This window comes from Sus scrofa, chromosome 8, assembly GCF_054392235.1.
Source record: "Sus scrofa isolate SSC_HxYL_T2T_F1_AM1 chromosome 8, Sscrofa_HxYL_maternal_Yorkshire_Landrace_v2.0, whole genome shotgun sequence".
Classification (NCBI taxonomy): domain Eukaryota; kingdom Metazoa; phylum Chordata; class Mammalia; order Artiodactyla; family Suidae; genus Sus; species Sus scrofa.
In genome coordinates, this window is record NC_139390.1 from 10,007,988 (window position 1) to 10,026,105 (window position 18,118).

At 38.7% G+C, this 18,118-nt stretch overlaps 1 long non-coding RNA gene and 1 other non-coding gene across 3 annotated transcripts in view; both read right to left on the reverse strand.

Annotated features, from left to right (window-relative positions):
- Positions 1-18,118, reverse strand: part of LOC102158082 (uncharacterized) — a 383,658-nt gene that overhangs the window by 158,360 nt on the left and 207,180 nt on the right. The gene's annotated exons all lie outside the window — the stretch shown is intronic.
- On the reverse strand, positions 3,324-3,428 carry LOC146400307 (U6 spliceosomal RNA). The gene has a single exon (XR_014813916.1). It is a non-coding gene; the product is annotated as a U6 spliceosomal RNA (small nuclear RNA).

The window sequence follows — 18,118 nt, forward strand, 5'->3', positions numbered from 1 at the left end:
AGCAACACAGGATCTAAGCCACGTCTGCCACCTATACCACAGCTCATGGCAATGCCAGATCCCTGACCCATGGAGAGAGGCCAGGGATCAAACCCGTATCTCATGGACATCAGTCGGATTTGCTTCTGCTGTGGCAAAACAGGAATTCCGGTTTCTGTTTTTTTAAATGTTATTTTTATCATTTTTATTAGATTTGCTTATTTTTCTATGGATTAGAATAAAAGAAAAACATCTTATCTGCTCTGAGATTCCACAGATATTATTGTTTGGGATGAGACTAGAGTAGGTAATTAAGTTGTTGAAGTTAGTCAAGTTAAAGGGGAAAAAACCAATAATAATACAGTTCTTAGAGTGGAGGAAGGAAATGGAAAACTCTGAACCAGGAGTGTCCAGTGTCTGAAAAATGTTATGATCTTTTTCCTTAAAAGGCAAGAAAAACAACAAGAAAACCAGTAGTATTTTCTACATTAATAAAAACATGATAATCGCTATAGTTTATAGTAAGACTGCACGGAAGGAACTATTGTTTTTCCTATTTAATAAATGAAGAGCACATCGAGAGACTGCATTTTTCCCCAAGAACACACAGCTAACATACGGCAGTGCCAGGATTCATAGTAGGTTCCTAACAACTGTGAAGTCCACGGAATTCCTCAGGCTGTGGTAGAACTTAGGTAGTTGGGTTCTGGAATTAAACTGCTTGAATTGGCATCTAGGGGCCCCATTTTCTAGTTATGAGACTTTGAACATGTTGCTGAACTTTCTTTTTCTTTTCTTTTCTTTTTGGCTTTTTAGGGCCACACCCGAGGCATATGGAAAGTCCCAGGCTAGGGGTCAAATCGGAGCTGTAGCTGTGCTGGGACTTTCCATATGGGATCTGAGCTGTGACTGCGACCTACACCACAGCTCATGACAAGACGCCGGATACTTAACCCACTGAGCGAGGACGGGGATCAAACCCAGGTCCTCATGGATCCTAGTTGGGTTCATTAACCGATGAGCCAAGATGGGAACTCCCTTTGCTGAACTTTCTATGTCGTGGTTTCTATGTCTATAAAATAGGACCAATAATAAGATGTTGGCCAAAGGGTAGGAAGTTTCAGCTGTGCAGGATGGATAAGTTCTGGAAATCTAATGGATTGCATGGTAGCTACAGTTAATAATACTGTATGTTCACCGTTGACCCTTAAATTGTGGTGGGAGGGCTTCGAGGTGCCAAACCCCCACAGCTGAGAATCTACACATAACTTTATGGTCATCCCTCCTTATCTGCCACCCTACATCCACGGGTTCAACTATGGAGTGTGTATTGCACTCCTAAGTATTTATTGAAAAATCTCTGCACAAGTGGATCTGTGAAGTTCAAATCTGTGTTGCTCAAGGGTCAACTGTAGTTGAAAGTTACTAAAAGAGTAGATCTTAAATGTTCTCATCACACACAAAAACATGGTAACTATGTGAGGCGATTTGTATGTTCATTATCTTGATGGTGATAAGCATTTCATAATGTATACCAAAACATCACACTGTTAAAAAAAATCCAATAGCTTGGGATGCTCCTAGTGTGAAAGTCCAAAAAATTAAATAATAACAACAGTAAAGTGTTTATAGTATTCTTACAATTATGAAATAATGTATCCATAGTGAGCATTTAGCACATAACCTAATGCATAATAAGCTCTTATTTATGTCCAAACTGTTGTTGCTATTGTTTCTGTGATAGACATGCTCTTTATAATTGAACTCTGAAATAACATCCTAGGTAATATTTGTATGGTGCTGTGCCTTTTACAAGTAAATTCTCTATACATATTTTTATTTGCATTGAAAGCCTTCTTCTGCCTTTTCCACCTTTGGGTTTATATATCTCCTTTTCCCCCAGGTCACTTTGTGTTTCACATCAGACTTTGCATTTTGTAATACTTATAAAGCTTCAACTGTCATGTTTCCTCTTAGGCTTGGTATTTCCATATTTCCCTCCTTCCTTCTCACATGTGGCAGAACTCTGAAAGATGACACCATGAAGGACAATAGCCTCTATTTGATGTGTGCTGGCCCTGCAACAGCACGTTCCATGCATTATTTCAGTTATTCTTAATAACACTTGGTATAGTTGCCTTCATTACTACCAGGAGATAAGGAATTTGGGGTGTGGAGGTGTGAAATGACATGTCCTTCTTACAGATTTTGGAAGGTGATGGGGCCAGGATTCACACTCACTTCCAAGTGGCTCCATAGGGACAGCCTCAATTGGCACAACATATTTCCCATTTTTGATTCACTATGATCTGAAATCATGGTGATTTGGGGCTTTCCTAGGGCTCGCCTAGGAGCTGTCAAGTTTGTTTACAGATGATTCCATGATGCACCCATCCTTTTACCGAGGATGCTTAGATTGGGGCCCTAAGAACACTCCTTCCATTTTTAAACATAAATTAGGCAAAGCATTCTCCTGGGTCATCATCTGAGCAAAAGGAGAGGTTTTGTTTGGTTTCAAAGTGATGGCCTTTTCCCAGATAAATCTATATTCCCTTTGGCTAGTTTAATGTCTTCTAATTCAGACTTGATTTATGGTAGTGTTTGGTTATATACTGCGTTTTTGTGATGATCACAAATTGTCAGCTAGGACACCAACTTCTCTGAGTCTTGACCTCCAAGACTCATCTGCCTAACCCTCAGATTTTGCAGGGGGACTCACTTTAATAGGAACCAAGCCTCCTGATCTTCCTCTTTTTTAAATGATTTTTTTCCCATTATAGTTGGTTTACAGTGTTCTGTCAATTTTCTGCTGTACAGCTAAGTGACCCAGTCACACATACATATATACATTCTTTTTCTCACATTGTCCTCCACCAGGCTCCATCACGAGTGACTAGATATAGTTCCCAGTGCTAAACAGCAGGATCTCATTGCTTATCCATTCCAAATGTAATAGTTTTCATCTATTAACCTCAGATTCCTAGTCTATCCCACTCCTTCCCTCTCACTCCCCCTTGGTAACCACAAGTCTGTTCTCTAAGTCCATGGTTTTTTTTTTTTTTTTTTTTTTTTTTTCCTGTGGAAAGGTTTATTTGTGCCATACATTAAATTCTACATATGTGATATCATATAGTATTTGTCTTTCTCTTTTTGACATACTTCACTTAGTATGATAATCTCCAGTTCCATCCATGTTGCTGCAAATGCATTATTTTGTTTATTTTTATGGCTGAGTAGTATTCCATTGTGATATATACCACATCTTCTTAATCCATTCATCTGTCAATGGACATTTAGGTTGTTTCCATGTTTTGGCTACTGTGAATAGTGCTGCAATGAACATAAAAAATATTGAAGGCTTCATGAATTTGCGTGTCATCCTTGCATTAGCCATGCTAATCTTCTCTGTATCGTTGCAATTGTAGTGTATGTGGTTCTGAAGTGAGCACCCTTCTGATCTTCTTTACAGTTTTAAGGCTGTCAAAGAAACACGGAGCTTTGGGGTACCATCAATCTCTGCAACAGCATAGCTGACCTGATAAGATTGTTCTTATGATTCATCTCAGTAAAGAAAATTGCCCTGAAGAAAATTCTGCATTATATTTCTATTATGATTTTGCTGGTGATTAACTTTCTGAGCTTGCAAAATGGCCAAGGGCATTGATGACCATTTCAACTTAAACTTACTGCCATTTTGAAAGATTTTCCTCCTAGAGAATTTTGACCTTAAAGGATTAATTGTTATTATAATTAATACTTGTGAGCTGTAATATCTTACAGTAAAGGAATGGCCATTAAGCATCACCAACTTGAAAACTTAGCATCTTTATTCCTCTCTCTCTTTTGCTGTTGTAAACTTCTCCCTGGTACCTTATTTTTATGTGACCACTCAACAATATTTGCCATGGGGTGAGGGGGTAAAATAGAATTGAAGCTGAAATACAGGTACAGAGAAAAAGCAAACAAGGAAGGACTTGGGGAAGTTACATTTGTGTGTTTTGGACTGTTTTGTATCCTTGTGTGGGTTCAGTATGTGACATAATCTAGTCCACACATTAACATCACTTCTATTTATCTCTATTAGTATCTATCAATCTATCACATCATCAAGTCTTCCCATCTATACACAGGCACAGAGTGATACCTGAAATAAGGTTTATTTACTTATTTATTATTTATTTTACTTTTTAGGGCTGCACCTGTGGCATATGAGAGTTGCCAAGCTAGGGGTCAAATCAGAGCTTCAGCTGCCAGCCCATACCACAGTCACAGCAACGCAGGATCTGAACCACATCTGGGACCTATGTCGCAACTTGCGGCAATGCCAGACCCTTAACCCACTGAGTGAGGCCAGGGAGTGAAGCCAAGACCTCATGGATACTAGACTAGTCAGGTTCATTACAACTGAGCCACATGGAAGGAACTCCAGAACCTCAAGATAAGGTTTAGTCAACACAAATATTAATCCTTTCTGGGTGTGAACATTTGGGTGATTTCATTCTTATTTTCATTTTGTCGATTTTCTTTTGGCGTGAATATTTTCAATTTAAAAAAAAAGTACTGCTTTCAAAGTTTTTATTCTTCAAATACATAACACTCTGGGGCTTCCAGAAGTAGACTTTGAGATGCTTGGGAACATCCCCTGTGGAGCTGTCAGGGAAAGGAGAGCCAGGTGGAGTGAGCACATCAATGTGATGCAGACCAGAGAGCCTCGCAGACCCATGAGAAGGTCTGGAGCTGATGTGGCCCGTCAGAGTCATCTCACATGGGGCTAAAATGAGCAGCCTGCCCATCAGTTGGATAGGGCCAGCCCCTGGAAAGTGTGTGGTCTTTTGTGAGGTGGCTCTCTGCAGCTGAGGCCAGCTTTGTAGGGACTGATGGCTGAAGGCTAATCACGGTCAGCTTTCCTTACAGCTGGGGTACCAACTCCTTCCTTAAAGGGAGACCTGGGTATCACCAGAAACTCCTTCACAGGCATATGATCACTTCAGTCACTCAAGGCCCTGGCCTCAGAAGAGCCTATGTTTGGTTCAAAGCTCTACCTTGCTGTCCTGAAATTCTTAATAATTTCAAAATGAGTCCCTGCATTTTCATTTTGCACTAGGCCTTGAACATTATGGAGCTGGTCCTGGGTAGAACATCTCCATTATTCACTGCAGTTCCTATTCTGTGAGTTTCTTTCTTTTTTTTTCTTTTTTTAAACTTTTTAGGGCCACACCCACAGCATATGGAAACTCCCAGGCTAGGGGTTGAATAGAAGCAGCAGTTGCCAGCCTACACCACAGCCACAGCAACGCAGAATCCAAGCCACATCTGAGACCTATACCATAGCTCGCAGCAACGCCAGATCCCCAACGCACTAAGCTAGGCCAGGGATCGAACCTGCACCCTCATAGATACTGGTTGGATTTGTTTCTGCTGCGCCACAATGGGAACTCCCTGTTCTGTGAGATTCTAATGTAACCAGCCTCGGTGGTCTGGCCATCGAAGATGTGCTGCCAGAGTGAAACGGGGTCAGTGCATGGTACCCCACCACTGTACTGATGCGGAAGAAAAATCTTGAGAGCCTCTGAAATGGAATTACACTTCCACATAATTTAGCCGGTTAGGTCTAAGTAAATGTAATTAGAGGTTGCACAGTGAAATTAGGCAACAGAGTCAAAATAAAGTATAATGACATTTTTTCCTCCTTTTTTTGTTTAAACGTTTTTGTATTTTTTCACAGTGGTAAGTGTTGAGTTGATTCAGGGCTCATTTATTTGTATTATCCTTTTCTCTCTCTTTTTTCCCTTAGCCTGTTGGTAACTGAAGCAGAAACAGAATAGATTACTACAACTGGAGACTCTCCAACTTCAGTCTTTTGTTTTATAAGTGATGAAAACATGGCCCCACAAGGACCTTGCCCAAGGTCACACAGCTGCTCAGGTCCAGTCCATGCATTAGAATTCAATTCTCTTGATGTTGAATAAGGTATTTTTTCAATGTAATTGAGATCTAGATTTTTTTTTCACTGTGTGTTATATCACCACTGATTCTGACATCAGTTATCTGATGGGAGGAATTTCAGCCCATGCTTAATTTCTCAGTAGCTCAGAAAATTTCCAATAAATTGAGCCTCAATTAAAATCTATATACAAAGGTGGGATGGTGGTTTTATGTGATGACTCTCCAGGCTGCAGATGCTGCCGTTTTTCTCTTTTGAGCTAAAGTTGTCAGTAGCTGCACCTGGTAGGTTGCATTTCAAATGGCTGTAGTGAATTCACTTCAAGATGCTACCTGTTCCTCTCTGTATGAGCAGAGTTGTCAAAACAGGAAATCCGATTATAACGGGGCCACAAAATCAGCCTGAGGCTGCATTTGCACATCTGGTAACTTTGACTATATCATCCCCAGAGGTGAGAAACTTCATAAAAATTTAGAAGGCAGAAACTGATTTTGCCTTCATAGACAAAATGTGTTGATGGAGGGATCATGGTTTGAAACAAAGCCAAGATGCAAAATAATACCAAACATCATGGCTATTGGGGTTGGGTGGAAATGAAGTATTCAGGCCAATGATTCCTTCCTGGAAGCTAAAATAAATCTGCAATGAGAGACTATGACCTTGGATACAGGCCAGAAGTGGTCACAGATGCTTGGGTAGCCAATAAGAAGCATTTCAAATCACTGGCAATCTTAGGAGATGTCAGTGTATTGTTTTCCCAGCGTCTTAACTTTGAGTTTTACTGATGTATTTTTCCTTGACTCCTCCTGCAGCTACACATATTGCTTCTATCTTCAATTAGAGGGGGGAGAAAAAGAAATAAAGTAACTCCTGCCTATGAGTAGCATTCTTGCAAACTCAGAAAGATTCAGATTGATGAATTAGGGTGGGTATTTCCTGGCTGCCTCCCTTTTGTCCTTTTCATTCTTTTACTTTTGGGAATTCATGTCCACCCAATTTTAGCCCATACCTTTAAGGTATATTAGATCTTCTTCCAGAACTGAGGCCCCATTGGCCTGAACCCGTCAGCACATCCTAAGTCTTGTCACAATAATTGGTTCAGATCCAGGTTCATAACTTGCTTAAAGCCTCTGACCTGCTATGGCTTCTGCAAGGCAATAGTTCTCTCCCCTCTGCTGTCCTTGCAGTGAAAAGATACAAGGCTTAGAGCCATTTTGCCACAATTAGATGAGCCAGGCTGGTGACTAAGCCAATTTAAAAGAAGGAAGATATGATAAAGTAATCACTGAGGACCTAGCTTGAGCCTGCTAGATGAAGTCATACCTCTGCACTTTTCACTTGCTCGGTTCCTTTTATGGTTTTGCCAATTTGAGTATTTCTTTGTTCCTCATGGAATAAATTATCCACCACACTCCAGACACTTTAAGTGAACCCACGCTGCCCACTAAAGCATCCCACCAGGAACTGAGAGCATCCTGGCTTAGGACTTGACCCTACCTCTGGATACTTGTCAGACTAGCTACCCAGCCTTTCCATACTGAGCTTCTTTGTTCTACCTCCTTGTACATCCCTTCAACAATTTACTCCTTTTAATTCTTGACCACACAGTGCAGTTCTTACCTTGGGACCCCCTAGCTGTGGTGGCTCACCTGGACTTGTCTCTCCAGAAGACCACATCCTTGGGTACAGGGTCAACATGAGGACTTTGATGCCACACTACATGACTGAGACTAAGACGTCTCTACAATTCTTACTTCTGGCCAGTGAGACCTGAGAAGGATGTACCTGTAGCCCAAACTCTCTGAAGAAGAAAGAATTAAATTGCATTGATAAGTGTGTCTCTGTGGTCAGCGAGCAGTCCTGGAAAGGACACGCTGAGGAGTGGATCTATTTTTATCCAATAAACACATACATAGTTATAGTCAGGGATAGAGGAAGTACATGTATACTTTACAGATCAAAGGGCACACCGTTTGGCCAAATTACACTATGTATTACTTTGTTCATAAAATTATCGTGATTGATATACTTAGAATTTTTAAGGGTAAGAAAATTGAATACTTCTGGGAAGTATGTTAATGTTTTTTAAAATAGTTTATACTTTTACCCACCCCCTGAAATAACCTAAACGTCCTTCAGAAATATTTCAAAATAATCCAACATTTTTTTTTTCCTTTGGGGCTTTCACGTCTCTAGGATGAGATTACCACCAAGATCTAATCAGACAATGAAAATTTTATGGTTATAATAAAGTGCAGAATGGAATATCAAGAGCCAAAAAAATGTATGCTCCAGAGACCAACTATGAAGAAAAGTCAGGAAGGAAGAAGATAATTATAGCCTGAAGACATAGAGGCAGGGCTCACGGAGGACGGAGGACATGAGCTGTATCATTACAGTGGATATCTGGATGGATTTTTTGTTTTCTTTACTTCTTGCCATCCAGTGTCCATTTCCCAATTCTGTTTCTCTTTGGGAGCCTTTCCTAATCCCACTTCATCCATTTGGTTTGGATGAGGACTAACCCCATCTAGTGCCTCCAGCTCTGGCCTGGGGTTTGGTCAATAGGTATTAGGTAGGTTTGTTCAGGAGGTATAATGAATTTAGGGCAATAGAGTGATTCCTGAGACTTTTGCTAAGATCATTTGGGAAAGAGAAATTATCTTTCACTTGGAGTTGCAAAACTGGTTGGGATGAAGTCTAGAGCTATAGATGAACAAACCAACAACTCATGGGAGAAATTTAGAGATAAGAGAGCCAAGACATTAACTGCTGATATGGTATCATGAGTTCTTAGATTAGATCATGCTTGGAGGAAACAGACATCCCCCTGGATTTTTTGCTTATATTATTCACAAATTCCTTTTACGGTTCAAGCCAGTTTGAGGGTTTTCTGGGTTTTTTTAACCCCCCAAAATCCAGGGTAATACAGGTACAAATTGGATTAGTATAGGATACAGGTACAAATTGGATTAGTATAGGTGGAAAAGAACAATGAAGGCATTAAAAATGAGCCACTGTCCATCATGAGCAAAAGTAAGGTGTAGGAGGAGGAAATGCAACAAGGAGAAGACTGCAGATAAATATCTTAGAGCAGAGAATGAAATAAATGCTCATATTGGTCAGATGGGGACAACAGATTGGTCAGACACACTGATGGGAGACCTTATGCCATTGATGTCAGGGAATCATTTAAGATTTTTGAGCAGTAGCCATTGTGGTAAGATTAATTTATATCGCTATGGTATTTTGCAACTTCATAGTGATTACCTATGCATCATCTTGTATAATGATCTTTTGAACACATTAATATTATTATACCTATTTGAAAGATAGGAAACTGGGATTTAGAAGGGTGACCTAAAATATACATAATATCACATTTTTGTGGTCTGAATACTTAAACAACCTTTCTTAGTTCTTAGAATAAACTCAGATGCCTCACTAAAGACTACAAATTCCTGCATGATCTGACCCTTCATTTCCTCTCTAGTTTTATTCAACTCTTCACCTTTAATGCACTCCCTATCTTGCCACAGTGCCAAGATACTGCATTGTCTTCCATTTCCTCAAAAGCACTAAGTCTTTCAGGACTCAGAGCCTTGACATATGCTGTTTCTCTACCTGGAGGAACACATAAGTAGTGGACACACACCTAGTTTTAACTTTGTAGTAACCACATTAAATTAAAATTAAAAAAAGAGTAAAGTTAATTTGAACAAAGCATTTTTAAATTAATTTTTATTTTATATTGGAGTATAGTTGATTCACAGTGTTTTAGGTGTACAATGAAGTGACACAGTTATATATATATTTCCATTTTTCCAGGTTATTTTTCCCATATAGGTTATTACAAAATATTAAGTAGAGTTCTCTGTGATCTGTGGCAGGTCCTTTTTGATTAACTATTTTTATATCTAGCAGTATGTGTATTCCAATCCCAAATTCCCGATCCATTCCTCCCCCCACCTGTCCCTTTCGGTAACCATAAATTTGTTTTTGGAGTCTGTGAGTCTGTTTCTGTTTTGTAAATAAGTTCATTTGTATTCTGTTTTTAAGATTCCACATATAAGTGATATCAAATGAGGTTTGTCTTCCTCTGTCTCACTTACTTCACTTAGTATGATGATCTCTAGCTCTATGTTCCTGAAAATGGTATTACTTCATTATTATTATAATTGAGTAATATTCCATTGTATATATGTACCACATCCTGTTTATCCATTCCTCTGTTGATAGGCATTTGAGTTATTTCCATGTCTTAGCTATTGTAAATCCTTCCGAAATGAACTTGGGGGTATTTGTATCCTTTCAAATTATGGTTTTCTCAAGATAGATGTCCAAGAGTGAAATTGCTGGATCTATTTTTAGTTTTCTGAGGGACTTCCATATTGTTTTCCATAGTAGTTTTACCAATTTACATTCCCACCAGTAGTGTAGGAGGGTTCCCTTTTCTCCGCACCATCTCCAGCATTTGTTATTTGTAGACTTATTAATGATGACCATTCTCAATGATGTCAGGTGGTTCCTCATTTTAGTTTTTATTTTCATTTCTCTAATAACTGGCGATGTTGAACATCCTTTCATATGCTTTTTAGCCATCTGTAGGTTTTTGGAGAAATGTCTATTTAGATCTTCTGCCCATTTTTTGATTGGGTTGTCTTTCTTTCTTTTTTTTTTTTTTGATATTGAGCTGCATGAGCTGTTTGTATATTTTGGAGATTAATCCCTTGTTGGTCACTTCATTTGGAAAGTAACTGAAATCTGACGTGTATTTTATACTTACAGCCCATATCACTTTGGACCATCAGAATTTCATGAATGCAATAAGAATATGTGGGCAGTGGCTACCATATTGGATAGCACAGGTTAAAAGTATTTATTTGACTAAATTTAGATTGGTCTAAATCTATTTTTTTCCTTTGACATCAGTGCATAGGACTTGGGAGGAAAAGTAGAGAAAATACGGAACAAATAAAAGAATGACATTCTGTCTGCATATCTGAGTTACCATATGAGTTAGTGTTTCAATTCCTTCAACCTCCCCATATTTATAAATCACTTAAAATACTGTGTGGCACAAAGTAATATCTCGAGGAGTGCAAACTATATTATTATCTTTTTTTCTTTTTGTATTTTTTATTAAAGTATAGCTGATTTACAATATTGTGACAATTTCTGCTATATAGCAAAGTGACCCAGTTTTATTTATATATATATATATATAAATACACACACACACACACACACACACACACACACAGTTTTTTGCTTATATTAGCTTCCATCTTGATCTTTGCCTATCCCAAGAGATTGTATATATTATCATTATTTTTAAAAGCAGGGAGAGAATGGGGGCCCGAGTCTCCTGAGTTCTAGCCAAGGACCTTTTCTAGAATCCTAGGGGCCCTCCATGTTAGCAATATATCTATGCTAAGAATACAATGTTATGGGTAGCTGTTAGCATTATGAAAAAACACACACTGGATTCTTGGTGCTGTAAGATCTGAGATGCTTCATATCACCTGCTTGCAAGACAAAGTACGGAAAAACAAAACCATTTCATTTTCCCAGAATGACCTTTAAGTCCACGCCTTAACTATGCAGCCTGGCTGCTAAGCACCCTGATGTTCTTATTAAAGATGCAAGATCCAGCTTATGAGCAAAAAGCACTGGATGTCTGTCATGGTTGAAAGCTGGTGTTGGGAGGCTGAGTTTTTATGTGAATGTACTCCCATCAATGAAAGGCCTTAATGAAGCCACACTTGAGCTACATTCCACTAATGAATCAACTGAGAGAATGAAGACTGAAAATGCTGCATAACCACATTTTAGCAGCATCCTCAGAACCGACAAATGGGAAAAAAATGCATTTTCTTAAAACAACGTCTTGGGGACGGCCATAGTAACCAAATCAAAGTCACAGTATTCTATGGAGGGGAGAGGATAAATAGTGAATGGTTAAGTACCTAATTAAGTCTACTTTCTAGACATGAAGACCCAAGATATGTTTGTTGTTCCTATTCACTAAATATTTTTCAAAGGTTCTCTGGTCTCTCAGGAAACCTGTCCTCATAGTAATAATTCACTGAAAAACAGAGACAGACACAAATACTTAACGATGACTAATGTGATAGAATCATGGGCAGCCAAAGTAGGACCTTCACCCACACCCCTCCACAGGTAACATGCAAAATCCACACTTTCTCACCCTAAGCAGAAAACACGCAGGGCGTGGGGTGTGTGGTGGATCAGAGAGCCATTAGCAGCAGCAGAAAATGCTGACTGGATGCATCCGTTTATCACAACAGTGTTGCTTATCTACCATGGGCCAGGGACTATGTTCAAGCCTTAGAATAGAAAACAAATATTGTCCTGCTTTCATAGAATATATAGTCTTGTAGAAGGAAACTTAATACATCAATAATTACATAATGATAAATATACTTAATAATTTAGGTGGATTAAACACATTTAATTAACACTATCTCAATTAATCTTTTCACTAGAAATGAACATGAAATTGCCACTCAAGTAAATGCTATAAAGCACGGTTTCGATGGCACATATAGGAGGTTTTAATCAATTTGCAACATCAGAAAGTGACAAATGAATAATGATATTCTGATAAAAATTTAACAACCAGCTCTCCGGGGGAACAAAAGTGAAGTGTGGTGTCTGCCCATTCCCATTGTATAAATACCCTCACTATGTCTTAATTTAAGCTACCAGTGCAGTGTCACAGAGGGGGAGTTGGGATAGATGGGCACCATCAACCCTCCTTTCTCTTCATGAGCTGAGGCAATCCGGCTCATGCACAGCACTGCGATGAGCTGAGATCAGAAGACAGGTAGCAGGCTGAATGGTTATCATTCTCCCCCTTTACCAGTGAGTACATGCATCAGTTCTCTGACTCAGGACCATGGTTGGAGCTGGGGGTACCTCTAGAGTCACTATAAGGGATCCAGCCAGGAATAAATTCACACCTAGCATCTACCTGTAAAGTGAATAGATGCCTTGCCTAAATAAATAAACCACAACTTTTCATAAGCAATTATATTTTATTATACTTCCTAAAGTGAGAAGCACTACAGGCACTGATAATTTTTCATTATAGCCTTTGCTCACAGAGTATTTTATCGAGACAGAAATATAATTTATATAATCCAAGAAATGAAACAGTGACACTGCATCTTGAAAATAAGTAAAATTTTCTCAGTCTTAAGAGAGAGATAAGGACATTACACAGGAGGATCCTACTTAAAGGTGACTCAGGAGTCTATATTTTGTTTCACTAATTTATGCCAGAGAGCTTCAGCTTAAGGTTTTTGGTTTAGAGAACAACAGGGGAGAAAATCCTATTTCCAAATGAAGGATTTACAATAGACAGTTTTTGTCATGACTTCAAGCTAAATAATGCTTCGTTTCCTCACTTTTAAAGTTTAGAATTAGGTGTTTTTTTTAACATTTAAGATGTAAATCTGCTTGTGACTGCAAGAAGTAAAGTCAAAGGGTAGAGTACATTCAAATGGCTGAGATCCTAATTGATTTCTGCATTCGATTTTTGAATAATTTTTAGCAAACCTAGACAAAGTCAAGCTGTGTTTAGGTGGAATCCTTAAAGGACTCTGCTTATATGATTTTGTCCTCTTCAGCTCTTGTGGGTCACTTGTCTCCTTGTGCCCATGTCTTTTAACTTAAAACATTATAAAAATGATGGGAGACTTTTCTGAGGATGATTGAGCCCATGAACTGGAAAGAAAATCTTCATACTGTTTCCATTTCATAATATTTAAAGTAGAGCTTGTCACCCCAGATGTCCTTCAGTAGGTGAATGAATAAATAAATTGTAGTGCACCCAGACAATGGACTATTACTCAGTGCTAAAAAGAAATGAGCTATCAAGCAATGAAAAGACGTGGAGGAAACTTAAACGTATATTACTAAATGAAAGAAGCCGATCTGAGAAGTCTATATGCTGTATGATTCCAATTCTATGACGTTTTGGAAAAGGCAAAACTGTGGAGACAATAAAAAGTTCAGTGGTTGCCCAGGGTGTCTGTCAGTGGGGAGAGCTAAATGGACAGAACACAGAGGATGAATTGGGAGGTGAAAATGCACTGCATGATATTCTAATGATGGGTACATGTCATTATACATTTGTCTAAGCCCATTGGATGTATGACACCAGGAATAAACCCTTAAATAAACTCTACTTGGGGTGATTATGATGTGTCAATGTAATTTTATCTTTGCTAAAAAAGGTACCACTCTGGTGAGTAATTTGGTAACAGAGGAGACTGTGCTTGTGTGGGGTAGGGTATATATGGAAGATCTTTGTACTTTCCTGTCAATTTTATTGGTAATCCTCAAATTTCTTTTAAAAGTAGTCTTTGGAAAAAATTCTCTTGAGCACTAATATGCCTTACTCTATTAAATTCATATGTCAGTTTTATGGAGTAAGGGTTGATATTATTCTCATTTTGTAGAAGAACCTGAAGCTTTGCTTGTCTAAAGCCACAAAACCCATAAGTGGTGTGAGGTAGGGTATACATTTTTCTAAGGCTTTTATCTGATTCCAGAGCCTGGGTCTTTACTGATGTCACCATATGTGTTTTCCTTCCTCATTACCCTCCATGATCAATCAGCCCCCAAATCCTGCTGAGTCTATCTCCTGGATAGATTCTCAACTCTGTCTGCATTCTACCTGTCACTCAAGACTATCATCTAGCTCTCCTGGACCATGACAACTCCACCTAACCCATCCTCCTGCAAGCCAGACTTTCCAAATATCAATCTGATCAGATTGCTCAGGCTGATAACTCTTTAATGGTGTCACATTAACCTCAAGTTAAAATGCAACATTGTTACATTGGCCTTAGAATAATTTACATGAGCTCTCCCTACTTGATTCTATAGCCCCTACCCCTTGCAATCTTTGTTCTAGTATTATTTACATATAATCATCTTATGGATGTGTAAGACTCCCTCTTATCCCGGCTCTTTACAAATAATATTTGATCATAGACCCTAGAAAAATGGAAAATACCTTAGCTGTAGCCCCATATCTTCAACCTAACATAGCAATATTGGCAAATCATCACCTTGATACTTTTGTGTAACACAAACAAATACAGGAAGTCTGCTCTTTTGTAAGCCAGACCAGTTAGCAAAATTGTAAGTATGGCCATAAGCACCAAAATCTAGTATCCTATGATTTTCATTCATTTGCCTGAGGGTCCTAACTCTCTCAGTTCTCCTTTCTGGAGCTACTTAGAAGAAATCTTCTTCACATAATGTCAAATTACTAAATATTGAAAGTCAGTTCTCAAATATTTTGCATTAATGTTTATATTTCTATCATAACTATGTATGTAGGTGTGTGTGTTTTCTGCATAAGACAAGAGAAAAAAAAGTTCAAGACACAAGAAAGACAGAGGTGAGAATAAGCAGCCACATGCTGAGAGAAAAGAGCCAAGGTTTTCACTTTGTTATATAATATGGATTCAGGAGACTATACACCTCAGGCACACCTTCTCAAACAAGGGTTCTCGAACTTCTTGTGTAATCATCCCACCAAAAAGTGCATTCATATAATGACCAGTACACACACATACACATGCATGTGCACACACCAAACACACACACACACACACACACACACAGCACTTATTATCCGCACTGCTAACTCTCATGTCATTTTTTTTTTTTTTTGTCTTTTTAGGGCCTCATCTGCAGCATATGGAAATTCATAGGCTAGGAGTCAAATCAGATGCCGGCCTACCCCATAGACACAGCAATGCGGGATCTTTAACCCACTGAGCCAGGCCAGGGACTGAACCCACATCCTCATGGATACTAGTTGGGTTCATTACCACTGAGCCACAATGGAAACGCCTCGTCATTTTTTTTTTTTTTATTATTATTCCAGTCTAGTCTATTTTTTTCAGATGCTGATCATTGACTCACACATTTATTTTATAACCTGCTAATAAGCAAAAACCAGCAAATCTGATAAAACCCTATTTCAGACTGAACTCTCTCTTAACCATGTACCTCTAAATACCTAATTCAGGAACTAAGCCAAAGATTCCATCACAATGTATCCCTAATCAAAAAATTAACTAATGCGGGAGTTCCTGTCATGGCACAGTGGTTAATGAATCCGACTAGGAACCATGAGGTTGCGGGTTCGGTCCCTGCCTTTGCTCAGTGGGTTAACGATCCTGCATTGCTGTGGCTGTGGTGTAGGCCGGCATCTGATTTGCCGTGAGCTGTGGTGTAGGTTGCAGACGCGGCTCGGATCCTGCGTTGCTGTGGCTCTGGCATAGGCCGGGGCTACAGCTCTGATTCGACCCCTAGCCTGGGAACCTCCCTATGCCGTGTAAGAGGCCCAAAGAAATAGCAAAAAGACAAAAAAAAAAAAAAAAAAAAGAAAAAAAAAATCAACTAACCCTATAGGGTTAAACATAGGGTTAAACATTACATGGTAAAATTCTAAAGCACTTGAGGTTCCCAACCCACCCTAGTCAGCAGGAGGGAGGGCTAGGTGTGGCCTGCACAAGTGGCAGGGGACAAAATAAGCAATTCTGATAGGGAGCCCACACTTGTTTATTTTCTAGGCTCAGTTCTCTCATCTGTAAAATAGTGAGAGCTGTAGTCCCTTTCCTAGGACATAGATATAAAGATTAAATAAGGAAATAGAGACAGTGCCTTTTGCACAACCTGAGGAGTGTGTGTGTGTGAGTGTGTGTGTGTATATGGTTTTTGAAAAATGTGAGCATTCTGTTGAAATTAACTCTATGAAATAACTGAGCCTATTAAAAATAAATAGACAAAAATATGTGACAGTGAGAGATGTTTATGCTCTTTCCCAAAATTTAAGATAATTTTAACTTCCTGCCTAAAATAAAGGGAAACAAAATCTTGACAGTAGGCTGAAGTAGGGTCAAAATGACACGGTGCTTTGAAATTCTTCACAAAGAAGGAAAAACAGAATAAAGTAAATGTGACAAACACCTAGCAACTATTAAATATATATGAGGCTTTATTGTACTTATAATTCTAAATTATTCTAAACAATTATAAATATTGTACTACTAATTCTTAGACCTTTTTGTATTTTTTAAAAAGTTTACAATATTTTAATTATCCAAAAATAAAATAACAAAGTCTTAACTCTGCCACTGTTAGGTAAGTACACCTCATATACATAAACTTGTTTTTAAGAGAATCCAGGAACTTTACAGAAGAGTTGGAAGAGGTATTTGTGTGCAGAATTCATGGCAAGAAAAAATTAGTCATATATCTAATTTTTTTGTCTGTTTTGTTTTTCAGTTTATTATTTTCTTAAGAAATAGCATGAGACAAAGCATCCGATCTTTAAGCATATTATAGAGCCTAATATAAAAGACAGTGCAACAGAATCCTGTCCTTGTGGCAATGACTTTGCCTGGGAATATATGTGGCCCCTGTAAACGAAGGGATACTTGGAGAAATCTCTGCTTTTGGTCTGGCTCTTATGAAGGTTTTAGCTTCTCAAAAATGTGGTCTCTTGGAACCACAGGAAAGCTTGGTCCAAGGGTTGATCAAATGGTCTCTCTTCTTTGTCCTACGGGGCTCCAAGAAATCCATAGAGGAGATCTATTCATTTAACAAGCACTTAATAAGCATCGACTACATGTCAGGCACTGATAGGAACTCAGTGAACAAAACAGATGTGATTCTGGACCCATCCTAGAATGAAGATAGCTGAGTTCCCTGTGCTCCGATTGTTAACCATCTGCTGTAAGATTTAACCGATGAGTTAGCGGTGCACGGTAAGGTTTGTTTTTTTTTTTTTGGCTTTTTAGGGCCACCTTTGCAGCATACTGAGCCAACTGAGCAAGGCCAGGGATCGAATCCACATCCTCATGGCTCCTAATGGGGTTCATTACCACTGAGCCACAAAGGGAACTCCTACTGTAAGATTTTTTTTTAAAGAAAGGGTTTTGGTAAACATGAACCGACACTATTCAAAAATAAATGGTTTATTCTAAACCCTTACTTTCAGATGAAATACTTATGGCAACAGAAAGAAAACAGATTGCCTGAGTTTGCATCCAGCTAGTGGTCAGCCAGGCCTAAAACTTAAGGCTGCTGGTTCCCAAGTGATCATCTTTCTCATTCTCCCACATTATTTTTCTGCTCTCTCTT